Below are 16213 nucleotides of genomic sequence, written 5' to 3'. Positions count from 1 at the left end.
GGAACTACTAGTGCTCCGCAGGGCTAATCCCTGCTGAACCCCACAGTCCCATCTGCTGCACCACCCTTTCATTCAGGCAGTGGTGATACTCAACCCCATGGAGTGCTTGAGAGTATATAGGCCCAGATACTCATGGTCAAAATATGACTCGACTACAAGGGAAAGTTGCTCTGTCAAACTTGTGCATTTGAGTTAAAGTGCTAAAGCACTTTTAAAATCTTTTTTTTTCTTTTTTTGCACTAAAATGTATTTTGGCGGGCCTTGATGACGTCGTATTGGCTGATTTTACACTTGCTCAAAATGGCAGATCTACAAGCTCTTGTGAGCTGTAGATCTGCTATTTTCAGCTGCAACCAAGGATAAAATCACTTGTCTTTTACTTATACTGGATCTGTTGTCCACTAGTCCCTGATGAAGGCTTAACCGCCAAAACGTTGGATTCATTTGTCTTACCTGCTACGTCCTAATACAATATTGGCACTCTGGCTATTGGCGTGTGCGGCCACCTTCTTGTTTTTTCAAGATTTCCTCTGCATGTTCACATATCTGAGATGCCTGGACTGACTCCAAGGGGAGAGTTATGTAATGTTTGTTCTAATAATAATAATAAATAAATAAATGAACTCAGCGGAATATATGAATATGCCAGTAGACAAGATGCACCATATGTTGTTTAGAAAGGCCAAGCGGAGAGGCCATTCAGTGGTTGAATCTCTACTGCGTGTGCATGCGTGTGTTCTCCTTTTAGCTCTTTTGTTTTCCCAGATCGGTCACGTATCAGAGTTTATACCTGCTCGAAAGTTTTGCCGCTGTTGTCCTTGTGAGTGTTTTGGTCTTGTTTATGCATTGCTGTGTTGCAGACTTCAGGAGCAAAAGTGTAGTAGGCAATTCATATAGTTTGTCCAAAACAAGCCAAATACATCAGTATACATCAGTGATTCCCAACCTGTGAGTCGGGGACTACTGGTGGTCCATGAGAATGTGGACCTCCAAAATAATTGGCACAATCATTCAGATTTTCGTTAAAATAGGCACTATTGGCGTGTGCGGCCACTTTCTTGTTTTTTCAAGATTCCCTCTGCAGTAACTGCTGCCGTGTCATCGTTTTACTTTTCTGTGTGTTATAAGTGTTGTAGATTTATAATTATGTGCCATTTGTTACATCTCTTTTTGATATAACGCTATTGTGTTTGAGAGAGCTCTCTATGCAGAATGAGATGCTCTGGATGAAGTGAACTAGAATAAATAATGGATAGAATAAATATAAAGTAGAAGAAGTAAAGTAAAGAAGACATAATACTGCAAGTCACCCCCACCCCCTCCCAATTTTTGTGTAAGCAGCAGGAAAAGTATAGTCGGTATTAGTTCGTCAGTCTGGTTGTGAAAGTCATGTATATTATTGTGATGTAAGAACTTCCAATTTTGTTTTTTGTCTTGCCTGTCAGAACACAGTTCTAAATCCTGGTGGTGATAGTGCAGTTCTAAACGTTGGTGTTGATAGTTCATCATTTTCTTAAATGTTGGTGTTGATAGATGTAGTTTTAAATGCTTGTGTTGATTTATGGAAAGTGCTGTCCTCTGGACCATGTGCCGGGGCTTGTAATTCTGAATTTTTCATGCAGGTCTGTCCCAAATGAATCCGATCAGTTATGTAATTACAAGGGCAGAATATATGCATTCAAATGAGTTCATTAACAAGTCTGATCCGGAATGGGCCAAGACCGTTTTTTACACTGTGGATTACCAGAACCCTGATTTATTTTCTGCATACGCATAAATAACACTTACAGTACCAAAGTGCACGTTGTTACTTGATGCACGTGGTTCTCAAAGTGAGGTCCCGGGTACACGCTGGGGTCCTTGAAGGGGTTCCAAATGGGCCGTTACAGGCCTGTATACTGTATACCTCTGAGTTAAGGTCCTTTTCAGATTATTAAATTAAATTTGCCCATTTTCACGATTTTTCAAAAATATCAGATTTACAAGCTTGTAGCGCGGCACCATCTTGTAGAGCTGCTATTTTTCAATAGCTAAAGTATAATATAATGCTTAAAATACCAAAATGGGTTCCTGTCTGGGAGGGAGCAGTTCACCCCCCAAAAAATATTTATTTTCTATCAACTATATACACCCCATGAAGCCTTGAATTCGTGGAGATTTCTTTCTCGCATTCTTATGAGCCAATAATTTGATGACCGAGTCCGGAGATTTGCGGAGTCTCCATTGAGTCTCTGCCGGTCATCAAATGATTGTCTCAGGATGGAATGCATGCAACCAAAACAAAGCATCCCCATTAATTCAGCCAGGGCTTCATGGGGTGTGTAATTGGAAAACAAATATTTATTTTGAGTCAACTATACTGCAGTGGTTCTCACCGTGAGAAGGTTCCTGGCACAAAACCTGTGTTCTTCCATCTTGCACTTTGACTCTGTTATACAGCACATACCTGGTATCTGAATTGGAACCTTCCTATTACAGAGACACGTTTTTAGCAGGTCACACAGCCCAGAGTGTCAGATATGTATATAGGGCTGACCAGGTCTCTCTCTCTCTCTCTCTCTCTCTCTCTCTCAAGGTGGTTTCCATTTCTCTGGGTGAACGAGGGGCAGATTACATCGGCCGCTGTATTCCTGATGTCTGCGGGGACGAGGCCATCAGCCTGAGATGACACAGCTAGGGAGGTGAGTCGGTTGACAGCCGGACCCCCTCCATGACACCACTCGCATTCAAGGCGGCTGGCCCCTGTGACACTAATCTGATTCTAGTCTGCAACGGGCCTTGTAATGTGCCTCCTGTTCCCGCCACAAAAGGAAAGGTCCAACCAGCCAGGTTATTACACCAACACACGTATATACTTGACACATTTTTTTGTACGTTTTTAATATTTTTTTGCACTTAAAAGGAAACTTCGCCGTTTTTGCAAAAAATATATATACTGTATGTTAATGACGTTGAGAAGATTTAGAACACTTTCCTGGGGGTCTTTATGTGTGCAATATGTGGTTTTAGATATTTTAGATTTTAGTGAGCCCAGTGTATCTGATCATGGACACTGGGCTCACTTACTTCCTGGACTACATGTTGTCTCAGTAAGACAGCCCTCCCCCTATCCACAAGGAGGCGCAGTGCACCAAAGCATTATTTGAATTGTAGTCCAGGAAGTAAGTGAGTAAGTAAAGTAAGAAGTAAGTAAGTAAGGTCTGCTATTTTTGAAAAATCGAAGAACGACTGACATACCTTTTTCAGAAAAAAGTCTTGCATTATGTGACTTTTTGCAGATTAGCCTGGTCTTAACAGTAGTCGGCAGCTTTCTTCTTCCTTGGCTTTGCCCGGGCAACTATTATGTGCACGTGCAACTATTATGTGCACGTGCCAGATTGTTCCCTTGTTCAAAAGATGACCTCCGCCATATTGGCAAAGCAGCCTCCTGATCCCCCATCTGAACGGCCTTCATCGTTACCCCTGACGTTGTTTTGGCTGATCTGTGTTGACTGGTTGGTAAAGCCTAAACCACTGGGGACCACACGCGTCCATTCCTTCAAAGAGGCCCCCCCTCCGTCGTCCTAGCCAACAGGGGGGCACGCAAGGTGAAGATGAATCGCGTTCGGTTCACTCATTCGAGAAGAAAGCCAGTCCTGTAATTGGATATCATCTTCCCAGTCTTTTCCCTAATTACCGCGGCGTTGCTATATATGAACCGATATTAAGATGCCGGTGAAATATTAATTAGTCAGAGAGATTATTCTTGACCGGGGACACATGGGTGCCCACGTGTGTGTGTTGTGTTGTGCTGCTGCTGTTGTGAATGTGCACGTGTTTGCTTATTGGTACCACGCCAACAACAAGGGGTTAAGCCAAAGGGTTCACACCTTAAAGGGCCACTTCACCCCTTTTGCAACCAGAGCTTATTACACAAGAAACACTTTCCTTGTCATGATGCCATGTTCATGACAAAAAATGTGTTCTCACTTCCTTCCTGGACTAAAAAGTCACACCTTCATGCAGCCTCTCCCCTCTCCACAAGGAGGGGAAGTGCACTAAAGCATTATGGGCATTGTAGTCAAACACACAGACTTCATTATTTGTCTGGCCATTTTTAATTGTGCTACTACAAATACCATATAACATTGAGTGAGAGCAGTTTCTTCCAGCGGTGAAATCTTTGAATCCTTGAATCCTATACCTTATTGTCCCTATATTCTGGAAATGTCATAATAGAGGAGCATTTGGTGAAAATAGCGCATGCTCAACGCTTCATGTCACAGTGCACTGTGAGCTATTAGATGCAGAGGAGAGGGAAAAGGAGATGTCCAATAGACCCCTGGGGACCCCATTCAACAAAGTATAGACCTATGGGTTTGAGCGGTGAGCAGTGTTTTTCTTTTGAAGTGCAGGGCAGTGGCAACCAACATGCAATAAACCATTATGCTCACAGTACGTGAACAGCTAGGACTTGAATTCAGGCAACAGCAGGGAATTTAATAATGCATTTCAAGTCTGCAAGGTCACTATACCAGTATACCTTAACGTGGACCTTTTGAATAATGTATTTCATCTGGTCGTCTTGCTGTAGATTGCGGAAGGGAAAATAAATGGTCTATAGGCCGGGACCGTCGTTGCATGTATCTGTACTTCCCTGAGAATCTGACCTTTTTCTGCAAAGCATCAACGCAACTTCCTTGGGCGGTGCTTCTACCTAAACACTCTCAGGAGGACACTCACTGTGTCCAGTAGGTTACTTATCAAGACCATGCAATGGGGCAAGTAGGCTCTACTGGAGCCTACTGGCTGTGATTAGGAAACACAGAAGTGAAATCACTGCCGCAGAAGCGAAAACATCGTGAAACTGACTTACGTGGCTGGTGAAAACTGATATGAGGTTAGGGGACTTACGTGGCCGGTTAAGACTGAGTTAAGGGTTAGATTCTCTGTTGATAGTCTCTATCTCCCTATAGTCACTGGGAATCTACGTGCAAAGCCTGTACTCCTCCTTGCAGGATGAACAATACTGAAGTGGAATTTCCAACTTGAGATAGTGTACAGTAAATGCCCCCGGCCTCATATTCTGCCTCCAATAATCATTACAAATGTCCATCTAAGGTTGGCAATCTCAGACAATTCAAACCACTTTGGTGTGGTTGGGCGTAATGGGCCCTTTCTGGCATATGGGCTACGGTATATATACGACACATGTTACAGTAGTTAGACCATTTAAACCCAAATGTATGACACATACATGTAATCTGCCCAGCACGAAGAGGAATTATTGTAGATTCCTCTCGCATATACTCTGCTTACTCTAATCTTGCACTTTGTAAGTTGCTCTGGATGAGTGGCGTCTGCTAAATGCCCTGCATTGTAATTGCGCATTGTGAAAATCTTTCTGTGCCATTTGTGCTCCTCTGAGAGGTCAGAGCGCTGTGTGTCTCTAGTCGCCACGCAGCACAGCACGTGCAAAGCTAGAGAAGAAACGGAGCAGGCGGTGCATGGGCGAACTGGCCACACGTATCCTCTGAGCTCTATTATTGTGGAACAGTGTGTCTGCTATGGTCAGGGAGCAAGAGACTGTCTAAATGTTGAAATCCGGGCTACATAAATCCATCTGTTTGGAAGTCCACTCACAGTCTGTATGCGTATAAGCTTGCGTGTGCGCGGCACACACACACACACACACACACACACACACACACACACACACACACACACACATGCACACGCACTCACACACGCACATTTTGTGCATGAGGCGGAGAGAGAGACAAATGCATTTTGAAATTAAATTGGATTGAAGTTGATTGTCAATCGGTGTGAAACTTTGGTGAAGTTCCAATGCTGTATTTCTTCCACTCTTTCCTAAGAATAGCGCGCCGAAAGAACCCCGATACAAACACGGATTCCCCGATCCTCTGTGTCTGTGTTGCTCTTCAGTTTCCTGTATGCCACCGTAGCTATTCCTGTTTCACACTGTACTGTGATCTATGTGCTGTGTACCCGGAGCCAGGCACGTGCAGAGAGTCTTAGAGAGGCAGGGGCTGAAATCCCGTACCGAAAATATTTTTAATATTTTCGAGGCTCAACCCTACACTCTTTAGCTACTGTATACTGGAGATGCAGTGTACGACATGGATTTAGTTCAACTTAGTTCAACGCAAGAATCTGCGCTCAAGTTCAGAAGACTTCGGAATAAGAGCAATTCTCCTGAATGCTGCCTTCCGGTATGGGATGGAAAGGGGAGGAAGGCAATTTGCATTTCTTTCACCATAGTACTGTAAATGCTGCATTCGTGGTCTGGAGAGGGCAGTTGTTTTACAGACGGGTAAAAGGGCAGGGGCTCAAGCCCCCTTTGACATTCTGTGTGCACGTCCCTGCCTTTAGCTACTATCTACACCAGTGCTTCTCAAGCAATTTCGACGACGAAAAATGTCTGACTATCTACCCTTTCTCACTGACAAAAACGAGACTAAAGCTAAATACTAAATATGTTGACAATTTCATCAACAAATAAAAACTAGAGATCCAGTCGAATTAAAAGACACACAAATGTTCAAGGTTAGCTTTATTGTCCCTTGTGGGAAATTGGTTTGCAGCCAGATAATAGTAAAAAGAATAACACAATAGACACCATTTGGTGTTTGGTTGTGCTCTCCTCGGGTGTTGCACTCTGAAGAGATAGCCCATCTACGGGTGCGATGTGTTGGGAGCTTGTAGATCGGCTATGCAACACCAGCCGTTACAATTATGCCATATAAAGCGTGCCAAACTGTAGATTTATTCAACTAAAAATAGACTAAAACTAAAACAGATGTTTCAGAAAATATGACTAAATGGAATTTTTTAGTAAAACTAAATGAGAATTTGCTGTAAACATCAACACTAATGTCAAGGATCCCCAAAATGGTGTGTGTGTGTGTGTGTGTGTGTGTGTGTGTGTGTGTGTTCATATCATCATCCCTTATGTGCATCTATCCCTTCCTCCTCCCTTCACCGCTGTGCTCACACTGTACTCAAACGCAGTTTTCCATTCCTCCAAAAGAGGGCAGTGTAGAACACGTTGTCACCTCCACAGAGAGTTAAAACAGACTATATGTAGACATGTATGTGAAGACTATACCTGTATGTCATGCACTCCATCATAAATAATAACTCCAGGACAAGATGTGCCACACTAGAAGCTATACATGCATGTGTAGATGCTCACTCTTCCCCTGCCCCAACCTAAAGTATGCACAGATACATTTATAAGCTTTATTAGGCTACTCACACTATCACAACAAGAGCGAAATGGCTAAATCAATATTAGGCTATACGGTCGGTGCTTTGATGGTGGTCGTTGAAACAAAAAGCCAAGAGCCGACAATCCATCCTGTTTCCATTCCACTTGAGCGGTGACTCTGCCGCTGCTCCTGGCATGCATGCACTTAATTTCTAGGCAGGAACACACAACGTGCTACAATTAGACATCATAACAATAGCATGTCACTCTGACCTGCCTCTATTCAGCAGGGCAGAGAGAGAGAGGCGATTAGGAGGTGGAGGCTGACTGAGGAAGAAAGACGGAAACCGGAGGGAGAGAGAGTGTGTGTGTGTTAGAGAGAGAGAGAGAGAGAGAGAGAGAGAGAGATTGCGTGAAGCATACAGGAAGAGGCAGTGCAGCCAGGGGAGAGATGTAACACGGCGGGGACGTGAGGCGTTCTGACACATGGGAAGCAGAGCGAAGAACACAGCCGACACAATGGAGGCAGGCACACATCACTGGGAGGCATCGTGTAGGACTCTACGGCCAGTCCACCAGCAGCAGGGGCGGCGTCTCTCTCTGCGGGGCCAAGAGACTCATTCGGGAATGCGTCCGTTTGGTGTTTGTGAGGCTGCGAGGGGGCTGCTGCTGCTGCTGTGTCTACTTGACTCTTTGCTTTGCAGTGTCAATGTGGAAATGAGGGAAACGTGTATAGGCTACAGCGGCTACTGTGGCGGGTCGTCGGTTCAAACCCCTCGGGAGAGGGAGATATATTCGGGAAGATTGAGTTTTCTCAGAGCCCTGGAAAGTAGAATAAATGCAGGCCAAAAGTGTATGCTGCATGCATACACACATTGCACAGTATACGAGCATGCTCTGACCCAGTAAACTAAATCGCACGTTAGAGGGCCTATTGTTTATTTCTTATTGTATCAATCTAGGCAATTCAACAGTATGCACGGCTAATATAATTCTCCTTTTTTACTTAGAACGAATTGTATTGGTGGGTTCCATCCAGAGTATGAGGTTCAGAGAGATGAATACATTGTTCTTATCTGCAGTGGTGGAAGAAAATAACATGGATAATCCAATAGAACAAGCTCAGTGGCCCAAATAGTAAAAGAATAATGAAAAATACAGCTGCAAGCAGCGATAAGACGGGACCAAGCAATAAGTCCTTTTAGGTTGCTCAACAGTGAGTGCCACTTTACTGTAGGTCACCCAGCGGTATTGCAGCTGTGACAGGCAGACAAACAGAGAGACAGACATATGATCCATGAGTTAAGCCTGTTCAATGTGCCTGTTATCGCTGCTTGCAGCTATATTTTTTGTAGCCTACACATTTTCGCGTACAAACTTCTCTTCAACTGGGATTTCAGATAATGGTCCAAAGATTGTGTGTAGAACATTTTTTGTCCGTATAGGTCCAAAGTTAACGTGTAGAAATGTTCGTGCATTTTCATCACAGATCCCGGCTATGCGCTTCCAGAGTCGACACAAGCATCAATTCAGACACGCACTCGCCAACCATGCAAATTTGACACACACGCGTGCGCCGTGCGTGCAGGAAATGGGTTCACTGAACATCATACTACATGCATGATGTAACAGCCTCTGACAAAACATACAAGCAAATTGGTAGCCTGCCAAAGCGCCTGGAGTATGGGAGATTACTGCTGACACCGCTCTGAATATCACTGGTGATCTTGGCAGGCAAAGCATGTGTTCATAATGCTACATCATCCCCTAATCACTGCTCTTTCACACACTAATCAAGCAAGAAGAAGAAGATGATGAATAAGATGAAGAAGAAGAAATAGTAGATCTTCTTTTGGCGGGGCAGAGCAGCTTTGTAGCCCGTGGTGGAAAATGTATATCTTTTTTTTACTTACTTTTACAAGTAAAAGTCCGGAATTCAAAATGTACTTGAGTAAAACTGCTATATTATTGGTGTCAAAATGTACTTAAAGTACAACAAGTAAAAGCACTCATTGTGCAGAATGTCCCATTTCAACAATCTTTTGAAAATAGCATATCTACAAGGTCATGCAGTGTGCCGTATCGCGATCAAAATCTACAAAGTAACTAAAGTTTTCAAATAAATGTAGCGGAGTAAAAGTACAATTATTTGGAACCGAGGCGAGACGTAATGGAGTAAGAACTGTAAATTGGAACTACTCAAGTAAAGTACAAATGCCTCAAAATTGTACTTACGTATATTATGTACCTAATTACTTTCCAGCACTGTTTGTAGCCATGGAAACAGCAACATCCGTGACCCTCCGCCGGTGCAGACGGGACTCTCTCTGAGAAAGTGATGTGTCTGCAGCCTGAGCTTTCAATACAGCCGTGTCCCCCGTCTCTGGGCTGGAATAATGAGTTATTGGCCCCCATTCATTACCGATGGCTGTGAATCCGATCGCAGCCAGCCAGCCAGACAGACACGTCCATTAGTTCACAGTTCACGAGGTAAAGACCACGGCTCGAAGAAAACAAGACTTTAAAAGTTAATTCATTTAGTGATTCCGTGGGCCGCCGGGGTCCACTGCTGAGCTGTGTGGAACTGCGGATATTGCAAGTATAGGCCAGCAAACTATTGGCAAAACACTATTATTTTAGTATAACATAAATATGACACAAATAATAATGTAATAGCTCCCTTAACCCATTTTGGGCCGGGAACCCCTTTTGGTGTTTTAAACATTGATATAATTTAGCTATTGAAAGATAGCAGATATACAAGCTCATACGAGCTTGTAGATCTCTACGCTATTTTTGAAAAATCGTGAAAATGTGCCTCAAATTTGGAATATATTTTTTTCAGAACAAGCGTTTTTAACTCAAATCTTTGCTTCTGGGGAGGTCCCTGGAACAGCATATTTTCAGATGGGGGTCGGAGGCCAATTACAGATAATGTTTGGGTGTCCTTGACATGAAATATTGAGTGATATAGGCCTAGAAACATTTCAGAAAACTGTCGGGATTAAGAAGACATTATTTTCAGGCCTAAATGGGTAAAAACCTTAAAGGGAGTATTCATTGTGATATGCGTTGTCCGTTTTATTGAAGATGTGTGGCAGTGATCGACATATAGGACAGGTGCAATGGGATCCAGAGGTGTAAAATATAGATTGAAGGTGGTGTGGAAGACTGGAAGTTTCCCCCAGCTAGGGAGCAGTTTCCTTGGCGAGAGCTTCTAGGAACCCAGATTACGTTGTACTGGGGGTAGACGGTTAGGTTAGATGGGGAAGCAGATGGTCTATGGGAGCGCCATCTCCGGAAATGTCTGCTTGCTTGGATGGAGTCTGAATTTCCCGAACATGAATCAGGAAAGACAGACAGCGGTAGCACTGTATTGTCTAGAGCAATGGGAGGTATGGATAATGATATTGATAAGGAATTTATTTATATAGCACATTTCAAGACATAATCACAAAGTGCTTTACATAACAGGGTAAAAAACAATAACAACGTAGTCACAGCTACAACAAGATATCATTGAATGACAGCAGGCACAACATGAAAGCATACAAACAAAAAAATGGTATGCAAAAGGTAATTAAGAGAAAGCCTTAATGTAAAGGTGGGTTTTTAGAAGGGATTTAAAACATGACACAGATTTAGCAAGTCTTAAATGAATAGGTAGGGCGTTCCATAGTTGGGTAATGAAGTCGTGTTTTGACCTTTGACTTCTGCAGATGTTAATAATGTAAACTCTTGCTCACTTAATTGTCTTATTGACAGACAGTTCATTTTACTGTTATGCTTCTTGTTTATTAAAATGGTAAAGGTATTTGTGTTGGAATAGGATGTCGGTCTGAAACATTCTACAGTAGAGCATTTCTTTGCCAGTGAAATTTCAAGGTTATCAAAGCCTTTTTGGCAATTGAGTGGATACTTATTCCCTCTCGTTTTATCTGAAATTGTTTAAGGATTACCTGATTAGGTGCGACGTTGAGATAACCTAGCAGTGCTCTGTTTGCTTGTAGTGCTTAAAGATACCAGGTATGTCCAGATATCTTGGCTCAAGCTGTGTGTGTGTGTGTGTGTGTGTGTGTGTGTGTGTGTGTGTGTGTGTGTGTGTGTGTGTGTGTGTGTGTGTGTGTGTGTGTGTGTTTTTCAGTGTGCGTGTTACCATTTTATAATCTGAATGTTCATCGTGCCTCGTCTTGAAAAAATCAATAAGAAAACCAGGCCACAAATAACCATACAAATGCATATCACGATTTGTCTATATTTGTATCTTTTGTTCCTCATTTTAATCACTTAAACCCCATATGGCTGAGCGGAGTCCCTCAGGGCGCTATACTAGTATCTTTTCTGTTATTGCAGGGGAAAGCTATATCTGAAAATGGCCGATCGACAATAAAGCTCACAACGCGACCCAAGAGTGTGTTCTGCTATTTTCAGCGAAAGCTTCCTTCCACAATACTGATGCTGGGGTGTAATTGGTTAAAACTCATGGCCTGTTGCACAGATCCGATCCTTTGCACATCATCTGCATGCATCGACGTGGCCCGGCAGGCAATCTCTGTCTTCTGTGCACAATCTTCTCTAAGTCAATGACACCTGCTAGGGCCCCATAAATACAGCCGAATGGACCATTGGCGGAGCCAAGGCATTAGGCACTGTGCGGATGGGCTCGAATTGAATAGCTGAAGACAACCTCGGGCAAATGGAATGCACGCCTATCCTCCCAACCCACCCACCCCCCGGATCTCAGCAAGGAAATGAGATGTTTACGGTAAATGGGCCCCTTAGCAGCACTCGCACTGTTCAATATTGATTCAATGAATTGCATTTGTAAATACGTTGAGCAGCGTCAGCTTTCCACCCCTGAACCCTCTCGTTCCGGTTGAATAAACGGCTGGAAGGATAAATAATGGTTTGGTAGGCCCAATGACATTTTGTGTTTTGGAGTCGTTGCTTGACAATGGGGAAAAAATAACACATTTTGTCAGTCTTTGGTTTGAATGTCCTGGACTGCAATGCAGGTTTCTAAGGATCTCCGTTGAAATTCATTACAGTAAAAAGAAATCTGAATATCCTAGCGTGGAACCATACTGTATGCTGGATTATTACCCACGCAAAGGAATAAACCCATAACAAGATGTTATGGAGTCATATCGACCCTATCTACACGTGGAGAAAGAAAAAAAGCACATTATTGTTATCATCATCCATCTTGGTTACTGAAATATACAGGCTGAAGCTTGAATATTACAGCACCCCGAGGCTAAGGTTTATTACAAGTCTTGACATCAGAATTCATGATGTGCCAATATGAAATGATAGCTAAACTAATAATGTTTGTGTCAAACCTCCTCCTTAGAGCGGTGAACCTGGGCGAGGAGAGTGCAACACTGAGGCGTTTAGATGCAGTGGTTCTCGACCCTTTTTCATGTCCAGGTCAATTATGTCATTCTGCATTTAAACCACGGACCACAATTTGATGACATTTGGCCTCTCAGACCCAGAACTCTTCGAATATTAATTGTGTTGTCGTTGAATAAGATTCCATGCTGTATTGGCATGTGGGAGCTTAAAATGAAACCCGGTTTAATGTTATACACTCTCAAGAGTTAAATATCTAAAGGGGTCCATTTGGTTACCATCTCTACATCATTTAAGTTTAACTGGGGACCACCTGGAAAGCCCCTCAAGGCGTAAGTGGTCTTTGGTATACCACTCTACACTGCACTCTTGTCACACCGCTCCCTATCACTCAGCTGGGTCATCGGGTATGATGTCACTCACTGCAGGTGACTGTGCTTGATCTGATTGCTCCTCATCCTCAATGACAGACACAGCAGACTAACTAGCCTCTGTCACCTCACTACTGTCACTGGTAGCAGTAACAGCCCTAGTGCCATCAGCAGCAGCCTCACTCTCTCTACAGTACGTCGTCCTCAGACGAAGCCCTCCATCGGCATCTCCAGTCATCTCGGTCCTCCATACATCTGGCCAGCTCATTTGTGTTTTCTGCACCAGCATCTTTCCTTTAGTACGTCCACATAGGTATAGGTGTGGGATGTCCTCTCGATCGATGCCTGTGTGTTGGTTCCCACAGTACAAGCTTTTTGGCCGGGAGTTCTTGGTGTCGGTGGCAGTGGCCAGCTAGTCTCATTCTCCTTACTGCTATCTTCACTGGTAGCCGAAACAGCCCCAATAGTACCACCATCATCATCATCAACATCATTACTCCTCAATTGCGTAGTTTGCGTATGGCTGAAAACCGCCTCTGATTTTGATGCCAAGATGAGTACATTTTGAATTTCTGACTCTTGCCTGTAACGGAGTATTTCTATGCTGTATTGATACTTTTCCCACCACTGATGAGTTTGTCCACATGAGTTTCCGTGCCAATACTTTCTAATAATATTAGAAAGTATAGTGTGGCTGCCCCTATAGGGTCACCGCCATATTATGGCGGTGACCCTATAGGGGCAGCCACACTGCCTCGATTGGTATGGAGAGCGCCGTAGATCCTGCACCGCAGGCGACGCACCATTCATACCACTCACCGTCCTCGACTCATTGACTTTTTAATACGCAGCCGTCTGCGCTACTGCTTTAGTTTCAATCTCCTTCCTCGTCTCTCTGGCAGCTGGAGGAGAGACGTGGAGGGGGAGAGAGAGAGAGAGAGAGAGAGAGACAAGCCCTAGGATTCATTTCCAATTTTAATTAGATGCCTTTTGTGACTCTTAACAGACACACATTCAGACCAGCATTATCCTTTCAAAGCTTTAATTAACAACTGCCTCTTGGTTTCGACACATCAAAAGCTCGGGTGAAAGGGAGAACGTGACACGTACGCCGTGCACCGACGCGTGTCGTGTGCGTGCGAGTCGTGTAGGTGAGAGCGTTCATTGGATACACCAGTTTTTTTTTCTTCTGTGGGCCGGGGTCCACTGGGAGAGTCCCAAATATAACTAGGCAAAACACTAAGATATAAATAATAAAATCATAGATTAATAAAATATGTTTTCTCTCAAGTATACTACGCCATTGCTTCCAATCCATTGATTTATCATTAAAATAATGCTAATGCTGGCATTTTAATTGGTCAGACCAGTGGTTTTTGACCCTTTTCATATAATTTATTCTGCGTTTGAGCCACGGACCACCATTTGATGAGATCTCTCAGACTCTCAGACCCAAAACTAAAGGATATTTTGTTGTTGGATATAGGTTCACAATTCCATGCTGTATTGATGTTCGCGCCGTTAGGAGATAGCAGGCAAATGTTGATCAAAATAACACTTCTTCTACCTTCTACCTACCGACTAGTAATGCAGAAGATGTTTTACAATAATTTAACTCTTGAGAGTGTAACATTTTTATTTGTAATCCCCATAGGGGGATCTTAGATTGGGTGTCCATTTCATTTATCTCCAGCCGAGAGACACTAAGAGTTATTCCACCGTAGCTATAAAATCCCAAATGCTCCCCCATAGCCATGTTGAAGAATTCTGTGTTTACAAACACAAAGGCACGCTAATGGGCGGCGCTCAGAGCATGAAACCTGAGGACAAAGACGTTCCAAAGACCAACCAAAATCTACATGCAAATCTCGGAACTGCTCCTCTCCGCCCCCAAAACAGTGTTAAAGTTACCGAAAAAACAAGCGTGACTTATATATGTATACATTGCCCAAATCAATAATCTGTTGGAATGAAAACCTTCAACATTCAAACTGTTAATATGAAAAAAACCAAAATCACACACACACACTTTTCATTCTAGGCGAGATGAGGACCATTTTGCCAGAGGCGGTCTATAAGAACTGTGTTTGAAAAATAAACCGTTTCACTCATATGAACTCAGATATGAATAATCAACTGACTTAGAGAACACTAATGTTACTGCAGTTTACATTTTCGCTAGAAACAGACGGTATCAATATGAGTGACTGATTGTCTTAAACCATACAGAGAAACCTCCCCAAGAATATTGCCAAAGCGTGCACTTTTACTTGTACTTTATAAGTCATTTTAAAAGCATGTACTTTTGAATTGAGTATATTTAAAAGCTAGCAATTACTTCTTTTTTTTTAAACTTTTGAGTAGCATTTTGACTGAGCTATACTTTTACTTGTAGTGGAGAAAATCTGACCAGGAGTATCTGTACTCTAATATACCAGGGTCCAGTCGTCCACATCCGTCACTGTATACACTAGGGCATTCACTTCTAGTCATTTTTACTAGTTGACTAGTTGTTTAACTACCTATTATGTAAAAAATCCCTATCAACTAGTCAACTATAGTACCAACAAGGTCGACTAGTGGATCTACTAGTAAACTAGTCGACTAGTTGCTTAATGCCCTAGTATACATGTATGTATTCAGCCCATGTGTTGCAGCTAGGGGAGGGACATACACACTGTATACTGTACATGTACAGTATGTATTCAGCCCATGTGTTGCAGCTAGGGGAGGTACATACACATGACTGTATACTGTACATGTACAGTATGTATTCAGCCCATGTGTTGCAGCTAGGGGAGGTACATACACATGACTGTATACTGTACATGTACAGTATGTATTCAGCCCATGTGTTGCAGCTAGGGGAGGTACATACACATGACTGTATACTGTACATGTACAGTATGTATTCAGCCCATGTGTTGCAGCTAGGGGAGGTACATACACACTGTATACTGTACATGTACAGTATGTATTCAGCCCATGTGTTGCAGCTAGGGGAGGTACATACACACTGTATACTACATGTACAGTATGTATTCAGCCCATGTGATGCAGCTAGGGGAGGTACATACACACTGTATACTACATGTACAGTATGTATTCAGCCCATGTGATGCAGCTAGGGGAGGTACATACACACTGTATACTACATGTACAGTATGTATTCAGCCCATGTGTTGCAGCTAGGGGAGGGACATACACACTGTACACTCTACATGTACAGTATGTATTCAGCCCATGTGATGCAGCTAGGGGAGGTACATACACA

This window comes from Protomyctophum bolini (genome assembly GCF_963924005.1).
Source record: "Protomyctophum bolini genome assembly, chromosome: 20".
In the NCBI taxonomy this organism is placed as follows: Eukaryota; Metazoa; Chordata; class Actinopteri; order Myctophiformes; family Myctophidae; genus Protomyctophum; species Protomyctophum bolini.
This window is presented reverse-complemented; position numbering follows the sequence as displayed.